The sequence below is a fragment of the Rosa rugosa genome, chromosome 7, assembly GCF_958449725.1.
Source record: "Rosa rugosa chromosome 7, drRosRugo1.1, whole genome shotgun sequence".
Classification (NCBI taxonomy): Eukaryota; Viridiplantae; Streptophyta; class Magnoliopsida; order Rosales; family Rosaceae; genus Rosa; species Rosa rugosa.
The window spans coordinates 38,811,167-38,824,011 of record NC_084826.1 but is presented as its reverse complement, the minus strand read 5'-3'; the positions used below and the strand labels follow the sequence as shown (position 1 = coordinate 38,824,011).

General features: G+C 40.7%; 2 long non-coding RNA genes across 2 annotated transcripts; both read right to left on the bottom strand.

Moving 5' to 3' along the window:
• Nucleotides 1-2,359: 2,359 nt before the first annotated feature.
• Nucleotides 2,360-4,600, bottom strand: LOC133723876 (uncharacterized). Its single transcript, XR_009853325.1, has 3 exons — nucleotides 4,352-4,600; nucleotides 4,075-4,259; nucleotides 2,360-3,222 (listed from the first exon to the last, which is right to left on the bottom strand). It is a non-coding gene; the product is annotated as an uncharacterized LOC133723876 (long non-coding RNA).
• Nucleotides 4,601-9,439: 4,839 nt separating this feature from the next.
• LOC133723818 (uncharacterized) lies at nucleotides 9,440-11,847 on the bottom strand. Its single transcript, XR_009853285.1, has 3 exons — nucleotides 11,599-11,847; nucleotides 11,322-11,506; nucleotides 9,440-10,469 (listed from the first exon to the last, which is right to left on the bottom strand). It is a non-coding gene; the product is annotated as an uncharacterized LOC133723818 (long non-coding RNA).
• Between the last annotated feature and the right edge of the window lie 998 nt (nucleotides 11,848-12,845).

The following is a 12,845-nucleotide window of genomic DNA, read 5'->3' as shown; positions in this document are numbered from 1 at the left end:
GTATCCCAGTTAGACAAGGAAACCCATTCTTTGACGATTAAATGGTAAGAGCACCCTCAATCTCCAGATAGAACGATCCCTACTTGCTTTGTACTAACAATTGTCAACAGGGAAAATTTTGAGAACTCATTCCGAGTCCATCAATTTTTGGCGCCGTTGAGGGGGAATGAACAATCTTTTTGACAATTTTGCGTCAGTATTGTATATTTATACTTGTAAGATTAAAAATTTGTTTTGTATTTTCTTTGGTGGTAGTGTTTGATAGAAGTTAGAGTTTAATTTTGAGTTTGAAATCATAATGGAATAGGAGAAGGATTATTTCGTTAACATTAGTCGCTCAAACTCATTTCTTTCAAGCTGGCGCACCTTAGTAGCACATGGTGTCTAGGCTGATTGGATATGAGCAGTGCATTCAAATGGGCCTTGAGCCCCACCAAAGTCGTTCCTCTACTACCTGGCCATATGTGAAAAGAATTACCAAAAGATTGGAAAGAGAGACTTTTGTTAAAGTCAAAACCCTTGGGCCGAAATTCTAAACCTTGATTTTGGGCTTACAATTGAATTTTGATTCTTGTTAAATACTTGAAGTGACGTTAATACATCAGTAAATATATATATATATAATTGTAATGTTTTATACCCTAATCTACACTTGTGATTCGTGTGAAATAGATATACATAGAGAATGTATACTTTACTAACTTATTCTTTAAATTCCAGAAAATCAAATGACTGATGGAACTCAGTCTATTAAGGACCTTGCGTCCTCAAATGTGCCTGGTGAGCTTCCAAATGCAATCATGTACCCTGCTGCTACAAATGGGAAGTCTGCCAACTTTGAAATGAAATCTAGACTTCTGCAGAGACTTCCCAATTTCCATGGCCTCAACGTTGAAGACCTTAATAAGCACTTGAAGGAGTTCCAATTTGTTTGCTCAAGTATGACTCCTGATGAAAACATTTTCAAGTTTAAGGCATTTCCATTTGCTCAGGCTGATAGTGCAAAGGATTGGTTATATGAATTGCCAGAAGGACATATCACATCTTGGAATGGATTAATGAAAACATTTTTGGAGAAGTATTTTCCCACCTCCCGTGTGATCATGCTTAGGAAGAAAATCACAGAAATTGCTCAAGATGTTCATGAGACTTATCCAGCTTATTATGAGAGGTTCAAGGCCTTGTTAGCACAATGTCCACAACACAACTTCAAGGACGAGATTCTCCTCCAAGTCTTTTATGAAGGATTCACCCATTTGGATAGACAAATGCTTGATGCTATAAGCAATGGGGCCTTTGTTGATAAAACGCCATCAGAGGGAAAGAAATTGATAGCCAATCTTGCCCTAAATGCTCAATAATATGAAGGCATTGGTTGTTCAATGCAGAGGGTAAGTGAGGTAAGTAACTATGATGTTTTGGATGAAAAACTTAACAAACTTACTTCAATTGTGAGCCAGGTACTAAGCATTCATGGACAACCTTTGTCCCAAAATGGTAATTGGAAAGATTGCAGCGCCATTAGTGGCTATGCTCAACAAGGCTTCTTTCAGATGCCTCAGGTTTCCCAAAATTTTGTTTCTTCTAATTATGATTCGATTTCTAACCCTAACTATGATAAGATGTTTGAAGCTCTAGCAACATCTACTCAAGCACTTATGGAAATGTTCACATCATAGTAAGGATATCTCTCAGCTGAAGAAGCAAATGGGTTAAGTTTTGAACTTTATAGGTAAGATCTCAGACCCAAAGCTCCAATCTGCTAAGACTGTCACAACAAGGAGTGGACGTACACTTATTGATCCACCAAAGAAAAGTAAGAAGACCCAAGCCGTCATTGAGGAAGCGGAAGACGTTGAGTCTTCTAAAAGGACACTTGAGAAGGACCCTGCAACTTTTAAGATTTGCAAAGTCAAAGAAGAAGGAGGAGGAAAAAGCAATTTTGGAGATTTTCATGAAGGTACAAGTTAACATATATACCTTTAATTGAGTGCCTTACTCAGATCCCTAAGTACGCTAAGTACTTGAAGGAGTTCTGCACCACTAGGAGAAGTATATGTGAGAAAGAGGTAGTAAAAATGTCTGAAAATGTCTCAGCTGTGATTCAGCGAAAGCTTCCCCCAAAGCTTAAGGACCCAGGAAGTTTTTCTATCCCTTGCACTATTGGTAACACTAAATTTGAAAATGTGATGTAACGCCCCAAGCTGCACCTCACCAGCTTAAGCACGTCACAGTGCCGCGAGCCTCTAAAACATAAACCGAACACTCGATTTACATTCTAGAGAACCGCTAGGCATTTTGTTTGAAAACTTTTCGTAGAAACACAGCGGAAGCTACAATTATTTTTGAGGTGAAAATAATTGAGTTGCTAAAATTTATTTCATTCGTCTAGAACTTGAAATGAGTTCTCACACAAGAGGTACGAACTCCAAGGAAATGAGAACTCAACCAACATTGACACAAGGCTAACTAATAACAAGTCTCGGAATACGAAGTTCGAGAAATACAATTTAGAATAAGGTTCAAACGACGATTTACCGAACTTATTTCCGCACACCCAGCTCATTCCGCTATTGTCCCGTCACCAGTGCACAGTACCTGCATCCACACTGTTGTAGGGGTGAGCTTTCGTCCTCGCTGCTCAACAGGAACTCTATCTCGACTAGATTTGAAAATCGATAAATAAATTATTGAGGCCTCAGTATGAAAACATGCTTAAACCAAGTGTTTAAAAGAAACGACAAACTTTAATGTTTTTCAACTTGAAAATTGATGCATGATGCTTAAACAACTACGGCGCCAAATCCAAGTTTTACCTGATGGCCGGTCCCATAGACCCACTACACGACCTTACCTCAATTTAATTTATCACCAGGTAAGCGTAGCGAGAGCGTCCGCTACCTAGCTACACACACGGATCGGGTCGTCATTGCGATCGCTCACCGTCCGACCGGTGTAACTAACCCTCCGGAGGTTTTGGGGATCGAACCCAAGGAAGTCAGAGCCACCCTTCGCTCTCAAGCCATCACATTTCTCACATGGTTGGGTTAGTATGCATTGCATTTGAACATAACCAAACCATACCAACTAACATGCATCATTTAATAACAATATAAGAAAATCACTAACCGAGGAGAGTCCTGAATCCCTACCTGGATTCCGATGCTTTCTCTCACGTACTCCGAGAGTTGCGAACTTTCTGTTCCTCGGGTAACTGGAGTCCTAGATTCCGACATTTCGATAGTTAATATCTTTTGAACAATTATATGAAATCTCGACGATTAATATATCGTCCAAACCAACTTTTCCTGGTTTGACCAGGAGTTGACCAAGGTTTGACCGACCTTTCCTGGTTTGACCAGGATTGACAAACTTTGACCATTGTTTGACCAATCGTTAATGGTTCGATAATTAGCTTAAATTATCGAACATTCACTTGAAATTACGGTATTGACCATATATATTGAGTGCACCAAATTTACTAAGGCCACCCAATGTATATATATAACTTATTTTCCTTACTTATTATCAAACCGTAAAATACGCAAACAAACCAATAACGATTTTTCCAACGAACGATCCACATTTACTTAACAGCTTTTATCACATAGTAATTCGACAGAATTTACTATGGACACCCAATTCTTTCCACTTTCATTCAAGGTGTGCCCAAAACTACTATGGACACCCAATATGTTATTTTTCTTCCTTTACACTACCATTTGTCCATTTCACACAAGGTGTGCCCAAATTACTAAGGGCACCCAACATAATTCAAATTCTATTTCTAATTCAAATCAACATAATCATTTCAATGCTAACTGCAATGGGAAACCTTGCAAAACGTTAACCATCTAAATTCACCATTCCACACATCAATTCGAATCAAGTCATTACTAACCCACTCTGTACTTGCAAACAACATAGCCAACACAACATGTTCTTCCAAACTCAACTAAACCAGCCGGCAACAGTAACCATAATACCAAGGCAGAATTAATTCAAGAGCTCTTCAGAACACAACTACGAATTCATCACAGAAGCAACCACTTAATTCAAGATTTGAAATTATACCTTCGGAAATCGATTCCAACCAAATTAACTCACTGCCGAAACCCAACTGATGATGAACTAATGCTTCTGATGCAATCGACCCAACAAGCTTCCCAATTTCACTTCAATAGACGCAGTCAAGACGGAAACCGAGCCTAGAAGTGTCGGAGAAGTCGCCGGTGCCTAAGGACACGGCGGAGCCGTAGCTACCCAGAAACGCAAACCAATCAAACTCAATCCAATTTGAAAACTAAGTATCAAATCGTGCAGATTATGACGAAGGGATGAATTTCCATACCGAATGCGCCTTGAATGGTGGCCGGAAACTTGCAGAAATCGCCGGCGAAGGCTTGGACTTCACCGTCGGCTCTTCGTCCTTGTCAGGTGCATGGACAATCCAAGAGCATCAGTCTAAAGGCGACGAAGAGGCGAAGAAGATGGTGGTCGTCCGTCGTCGATCGGTGGCCGGATGAAGTAGCGCCGGTCGGATCTTCTTGTGGGTTTCTGGGTTTCGTCGGGTCAGAGAGCATCAAAGCTCTTACGCGTGTTTTGGAGCAAGCCAACTGGTCTTCCTACTGTTCGCCACTTATATGGATGCACCCAATTGATAATGGATGGCTAGGATCAAGCGGTGGAAGCGGTGGATGGTCCAGATCAAACCACCTAATTTCTATTTCTTTAAGCAATTTCCTTAATCCCAAAACTTCCAAAATACTTAAAGATTAGCTCGGGTATCCGGAAAATTCCCCGAAAATTTCCACGAACTCGTCGTGACATGTACTTCATTATCCAACTTCTAAATTGAGGATTTCATTTCACGAAATTTTCTGAAAATATTCTCGAGTACTTTATCTTTTATCGAAGTCGATAAGTAAATTATCGAACTATTTCACTTAAGCTCGATAAATTTTTCCGGGGCTCACAGTTCCACCCCCCTTAAATAAATTTCGTCCTCGAAATTTCAGGATTGGTCAAACGGTCAACCATACTTCACTTTTCATGTCGGACTCCAGTACCCATAACATTCCAATTCCTAATTTCTTATGGTACAACTCGACTATTTCTAGTCATACATATCGACACCGGAGCTAACATTTCTCTTTACCAAGTGTTCCTCATTTATCACCAACAGGATACACTTTGCTCCGCTAGTTTTCACTTTTCTGTAACCACAAGACCTTTCTCATAACAACCAGAAGGAGGAATTTAACCGTTTATCACTCTCCTCCAAACACTGCCATACCTGGCATTTCCATAGACAATCTTTGTTTATACCAAATAAAATTGGGTAACTACCAACCCTTATTACCATTATTCACTACTGCCACAGCTGGCAACTCGTAGACGATTCACGTCTCCAACTAATCCCCGCTCACAACAAGCACACCGTGATCCGGGAATTTCAACTTACCCAGAGACATACGTAACTACCCGTAGGTATAATTATGTTCCACTCGTGGAACTCCCATTAACTATGAACAACAAATAGACGTTGTCGTCGCTAACATGAGATTCGCAATTCACTGTGGAAGATATCATTGTCCTCAGAAGGACAATACCCGCGAACTTGGCTGAGCATCCGTCCTTCTAGTCAAGCTATACGAGAAAAGCACGACGGAACCTAACAGTCGATTTCTAGAAGTTATTCCACGAATTGCCACGCGACGACACATTACCAATTTTTCCTCGCCACAAGCTCACTACGTAGTCCTTTATGACTACTACTTTAGCTAACGCATGCACTCTTCGAACTCGAAGGCGAAGTACTTCCTATAACTGCGTGAACAAAATGTCCCGTTTTAACAACATCGAATCATGTTGTCCTTCCTGCGACAGCCACGTGTCAATGGATTTCTTGGAACACTAACTCAGTTGAACTGACGTTCCACCTTGATAACAAGCTTCAGCAGGGGTTTCCGTCACGATTCGACGAAATTCGAGGATCACACACGCTTCTACGTATAGGTCAGCGTTGATCTTGAAAGCTTCGTAAAAATCAGAGAAACTGATGGTTAAGCAACCACGAACAACACTCATAACGTACCTGGTGTCAAAATACTTCCCCAGGTCACATGTCGTTCAGACCATGACAAGCCATGACGTCGAAGTCGCAAGTCGCGTTTCTAGCGATGACAAGGCAAACTTCCCACCTTTCGTTCTGCACACATCTCTTCCTTGAATTTTGGTTGCTAGAAGTCCCGTAGTGTGGAGAATATCCTCCCTTACTACAATTTACGTTGAACTTGACTTTTTTTTAAAAAATAAGCAACCAAAGTAATACCAAAACTTCGTTTTGGAAACTTCCTGATGGAAGGAAATTAAACTCTAGGGAACGTCAAATAGCCTTTCAACACCAAATGTAAACTCTCGGAAAAAGAAGAGACAAGAACTGAAAATTTTGCCCAAACAATTGCAGCAAAAGTTTTCAAATTTCCTTCCTTGCAAGGCAGACTTGGAAAAATCACCACGACTTCAATTTCAGTCGAAAGGAGGTAAAATGTTTCAGATCAGTACCCAAAAGGCTGAACACTGTTGGGTTAAAATTTCAAAAATTTCAGAATTCTGGAAATTCAAAGCTGATCCCAAAGTTGCTGCCACGAAGAATCAGCAGAACCTTGAGAAGAAAATTTTCACTTTTTGAAACTGACTTGGAGGGGTAAAAGTTCTCACCTTTGGGTGAAACTGGTTGGAACAATTTCCTAAAAACAAGATCGATAACCGCTTCCAAACCATTTTAACCAGTGTACTTTGGCAACCTGAAAAGCTTTTCTCAAAATCGAAGAATTTTAAATTTTGGCAACAATCCAAATGACGGAATTTCAAGGTTTAAGGAGCATGCTTTGCAACCACAACCAGAATTTTAATAATGTAGGGAAATGGTAGGACAACACCAACCAAACGAAAGAAAAGAAAATCAATGTATCTATTAGTAAGGAAGAGATACTTGCAGTCCTCAAAAGATCCTTACCGGTAACGCGCATCATTGGAAGCGGTTAGAATCCGAAGACGTGCTAGCTCTCCCTTGTAGGATGCTTTGCTCTTTGGTTCCTTGTCGACTTCCTGACGAGTGACGAAGCCTCAAATAGACACAACACACAAACATTCCATCGCAAAGATAAAAGAGTGCGAATTATTTAGGTTACAATCCCATAATCCTACAGGGTAACACCAAGACGGAACGAAAATCGTTCGATACGAGCTCTCACAATTAAAGTGCGTAGACTTCCTTTCTCTCCAGCGAGTCAAAGGGTGCTAATCGAGTTGTGTCCAAACCGGAACTATATTTCGAAGTCTGCACTCCTCGAAATATATACCCTTCATTAAATCACATGCGAGCAATTCCTCCTTAAACGCGTCGGGAATCAGTAGGCGATGAGCTTTGTAATGTTCAATTGTGTCAACGATACCTATCACCCTTTCGACCGCTTCAGCTATATCTAATAGTGAAGTATACTGACGATCATCATTATAATAGCGAAGCATATGTTCCCGAATCTTGGAGTTGAAACCAAGAATGTAACTCCTTGTGACCGCTTGTCTTGATCTCGTACGACCAGCCTTCCTTTTCTCCTGAAGGCCCCGAGTGAATAAGCAGGTATACTGACCCACAGTCCAGTCCTCCTGTAGTAAGTCGGCTGCAAAAGGCTCTGCTGGAAGCTGCACTTGTCCCCAAGGTGGCCAATCTGAAGGTGCCTGAAAATTAACCGAGGGACCACTAGCTGTAGATCCAGTTTCTGGACCCGTCAATGAACTCACCTCTTCTGGATCTTCATCATCATTCACTTCCTCTACTTCCAATGGCTCTTCTTCATCAGACGACATTATCAAGCTGAAATGAAAAACAACTCTCAATACCACAATTTCATTCGATAAAATCGGACTTATAGTCCCATGCTGCAATCATTTCAATCTGAAACCAACATTTCCACAACTCAATCAAACAACCAACCACATTTCACATTTCAACAATTTCCAACATCAATCACCTTCCCATATACTCAAGTTTGTCGTTCACATACCTTGCTCCTTTTATTTTACCTCATACTGGGCTCTCAACTTTGCCGCGGTCTGTGCACTGTGGAAGAGCTATGGGTGGCAATACTCGTTCAAATTCAAAGAACAATAAAAGGATGAACAATAACTGGACTCGATAAAGATTACAAGACAGATACAACATCGAGTCCTTCCAACAACAAGAGTTCAATGAACAGGATTCACGTGATTATGCACAATTTGAAAGTGAATCCATGTATCCATAAATCAATTCGACATGATGTAAAACATATAACAGTTGGACTTGCAAAGATGATGAGACAAATCACAACAATCGAGTCTGCCTAAGCAATCAAATAAACTAGACTCGACAAAATACCCAAGAAGAAATAATTACCAAGTCTAAGATTAATAGAAATGAACACGGTTTTAGCGAACCGGATTCACTGAACAAAGCGATGGCAACCAACCAAATTGGTAAGTGAATCCAACAATATAACAACATGCAAAAGGAATAGAAAACCGAGCAAACACAAGTTCAATTTCAAGGACAAGTCGGAACATAAGTCAACCTTTCGAAGAAAGGATAACGACTTTCGGATTAAGGAATCCGAAGGGAAAACAAACAAGAGTTCCGACTAACAAGTCGAACTTTAGGAGAATACCCTAGAGTCACTTAGTTGTCGCAAGTTGTATTCAGAAATTAACAACTTTCAACCTCGGTATGCATTAGGGGGATCCGGTGGCCAGTCGGGCCCTAAACTGGGTGAAAAGTTGTAATTATATGAACACACATGAGCAACAACCCTTTCACAACTAGGGAGAGAACCGGAATTCCATGGTAAAGGAACTTCTAAAATCTCCCACGTAACGGGAAAACACGGCTCTAGACGAACCTCGAAACACGGTTTAAATCAGTGTAAGGTTTTGTTCAAAACCCTCAAATGTAAAAACCACGATAAAGTTAAACAACGTTTTTCGCCAAGACTTCCCTTTTTCGGTCAAAAGCGTCTTCCGACAAAACACATTTCAAAGGCGGTATGGGTTTAAGCACGTAAATAGTAAACACCGAAATCCAAAACCTTTGAACAGTAACCGGAAGTCAATCTTTTTGCCAAATCGCCTTTCAAAGCACTTTAGCTTTTGGCACCCCTTTTCGAAATCTCTTTTCGAAATCACCTTGAAAATCAGCTCGTGAACCTTATTTTCAAAATCCTTTTTTTTTTTCGAAAACTTCCTCGAACGTTTCAAAACTCGGTCTTAAAAACCGAAGTCAAACCGTTTAACAGGATTTGAAAATTTTTCACGAGCCAGCAGAACTTTTTCGGGTATCAGAGGTTTTTAAATCGTTGAAATCGAAAACTCAGAAGCATTGCTCTGATACCACTTTCTGTAACGCCCCAAGCTGCACCTCACCAGCTTAAGCACGTCACAGTGCCGCGAGCCTCTAAAACATAAACCGAACACTCGATTTACATTCTAGAGAACCGCTAGGCATTTTGTTTGAAAACTTTTCGTAGAAACACAGCGGAAGCTACAATTATTTTTGAGGTGAAAATAATTGAGTTGCTAAAATTTATTTCATTCGTCTAGAACTTGAAATGAGTTCTCACACAAGAGGTACGAACTCCAAGGAAATGAGAACTCAACCAACATTGACACAAGGCTAACTAATAACAAGTCTCGGAATACGAAGTTCGAGAAATACAATTTAGAATAAGGTTCAAACGACGATTTACCGAACTTATTTCCGCACACCCAGCTCATTCCGCTATTGTCCCGTCACCAGTGCACAGTACCTGCATCCACACTGTTGTAGGGGTGAGCTTTCGTCCTCGCTGCTCAACAGGAACTCTATCTCGACTAGATTTGAAAATCGATAAATAAATTATTGAGGCCTCAGTATGAAAACATGCTTAAACCAAGTGTTTAAAAGAAACGACAAACTTTAATGTTTTTCAACTTGAAAATTGATGCATGATGCTTAAACAACTACGGCGCCAAATCCAAGTTTTACCTGATGGCCGGTCCCATAGACCCACTACACGACCTTACCTCAATTTAATTTATCACCAGGTAAGCGTAGCGAGAGCGTCCGCTACCTAGCTACACACACGGATCGGGTCGTCATTGCGATCGCTCACCGTCCGACCGGTGTAACTAACCCTCCGGAGGTTTTGGGGATCGAACCCAAGGAAGTCAGAGCCACCCTTCGCTCTCAAGCCATCACATTTCTCACATGGTTGGGTTAGTATGCATTGCATTTGAACATAACCAAACCATACCAACTAACATGCATCATTTAATAACAATATAAGAAAATCACTAACCGAGGAGAGTCCTGAATCCCTACCTGGATTCCGATGCTTTCTCTCACGTACTCCGAGAGTTGCGAACTTTCTGTTCCTCGGGTAACTGGAGTCCTAGATTCCGACATTTCGATAGTTAATATCTTTTGAACAATTATATGAAATCTCGACGATTAATATATCGTCCAAACCAACTTTTCCTGGTTTGACCAGGAGTTGACCAAGGTTTGACCGACCTTTCCTGGTTTGACCAGGATTGACAAACTTTGACCATTGTTTGACCAATCGTTAATGGTTCGATAATTAGCTTAAATTATCGAACATTCACTTGAAATTACGGTATTGACCATATATATTGAGTGCACCAAATTTACTAAGGCCACCCAATGTATATATATAACTTATTTTCCTTACTTATTATCAAACCGTAAAATACGCAAACAAACCAATAACGATTTTTCCAACGAACGATCCACATTTACTTAACAGCTTTTATCACATAGTAATTCGACAGAATTTACTATGGACACCCAATTCTTTCCACTTTCATTCAAGGTGTGCCCAAAACTACTATGGACACCCAATATGTTATTTTTCTTCCTTTACACTACCATTTGTCCATTTCACACAAGGTGTGCCCAAATTACTAAGGGCACCCAACATAATTCAAATTCTATTTCTAATTCAAATCAACATAATCATTTCAATGCTAACTGCAATGGGAAACCTTGCAAAACGTTAACCATCTAAATTCACCATTCCACACATCAATTCGAATCAAGTCATTACTAACCCACTCTGTACTTGCAAACAACATAGCCAACACAACATGTTCTTCCAAACTCAACTAAACCAGCCGGCAACAGTAACCATAATACCAAGGCAGAATTAATTCAAGAGCTCTTCAGAACACAACTACGAATTCATCACAGAAGCAACCACTTAATTCAAGATTTGAAATTATACCTTCGGAAATCGATTCCAACCAAATTAACTCACTGCCGAAACCCAACTGATGATGAACTAATGCTTCTGATGCAATCGACCCAACAAGCTTCCCAATTTCACTTCAATAGACGCAGTCAAGACGGAAACCGAGCCTAGAAGTGTCGGAGAAGTCGCCGGTGCCTAAGGACACGGCGGAGCCGTAGCTACCCAGAAACGCAAACCAATCAAACTCAATCCAATTTGAAAACTAAGTATCAAATCGTGCAGATTATGACGAAGGGATGAATTTCCATACCGAATGCGCCTTGAATGGTGGCCGGAAACTTGCAGAAATCGCCGGCGAAGGCTTGGACTTCACCGTCGGCTCTTCGTCCTTGTCAGGTGCATGGACAATCCAAGAGCATCAGTCTAAAGGCGACGAAGAGGCGAAGAAGATGGTGGTCGTCCGTCGTCGATCGGTGGCCGGATGAAGTAGCGCCGGTCGGATCTTCTTGTGGGTTTCTGGGTTTCGTCGGGTCAGAGAGCATCAAAGCTCTTACGCGTGTTTTGGAGCAAGCCAACTGGTCTTCCTACTGTTCGCCACTTATATGGATGCACCCAATTGATAATGGATGGCTAGGATCAAGCGGTGGAAGCGGTGGATGGTCCAGATCAAACCACCTAATTTCTATTTCTTTAAGCAATTTCCTTAATCCCAAAACTTCCAAAATACTTAAAGATTAGCTCGGGTATCCGGAAAATTCCCCGAAAATTTCCACGAACTCGTCGTGACATGTACTTCATTATCCAACTTCTAAATTGAGGATTTCATTTCACGAAATTTTCTGAAAATATTCTCGAGTACTTTATCTTTTATCGAAGTCGATAAGTAAATTATCGAACTATTTCACTTAAGCTCGATAAATTTTTCCGGGGCTCACATGTGATGCTAGATCTAGGTGCTTTAATAAATGTTATGCCATATAGTTTATATGCATCTCTAGACCTAGGTGAGCTTAAAACTGATAATGTGATTATCCAATTAGCTTACAGATCTAATGCTTATCCGAAAGGGTATGTTGAAGATGTCCTTGTGCTGGTGAACAACTTGACCTTTCCTGCAGATTTTTATGTCTTGGAAATGGGGGAATGGGGGACTCTCCTAGGAACTCAACGCCACTTTTGCTTGGACATCCCTTCATGAGGACTGCTAGGAATAAGATTGATGTCTATAATGGCTCCTTGACAATGGAGTTTGATGGTGAAGTTATTAGCTTCAACGTTTTTGAAGCTATGAGGTACCCTTTTTCTAATGATTACTCAGTTAGTACTGCTAATATTATGGACTCTCTTGCTCAGAAAATTTTCGAGGTAATGAATGAGGTTGCTTTACTCACTACTGTGAAGAAAGGACTTGGTTACTCTAGCACTGGCATGGACGTCCTATTAAGGGAATTTATGGATGACGTTCTGGATGACAAAATCTGTACTTACATGAGCATTTGCCAAGCATTATTAGCCATAATGAGCCACGCTCATGCTATTGCCAGCGGTACCAACGGC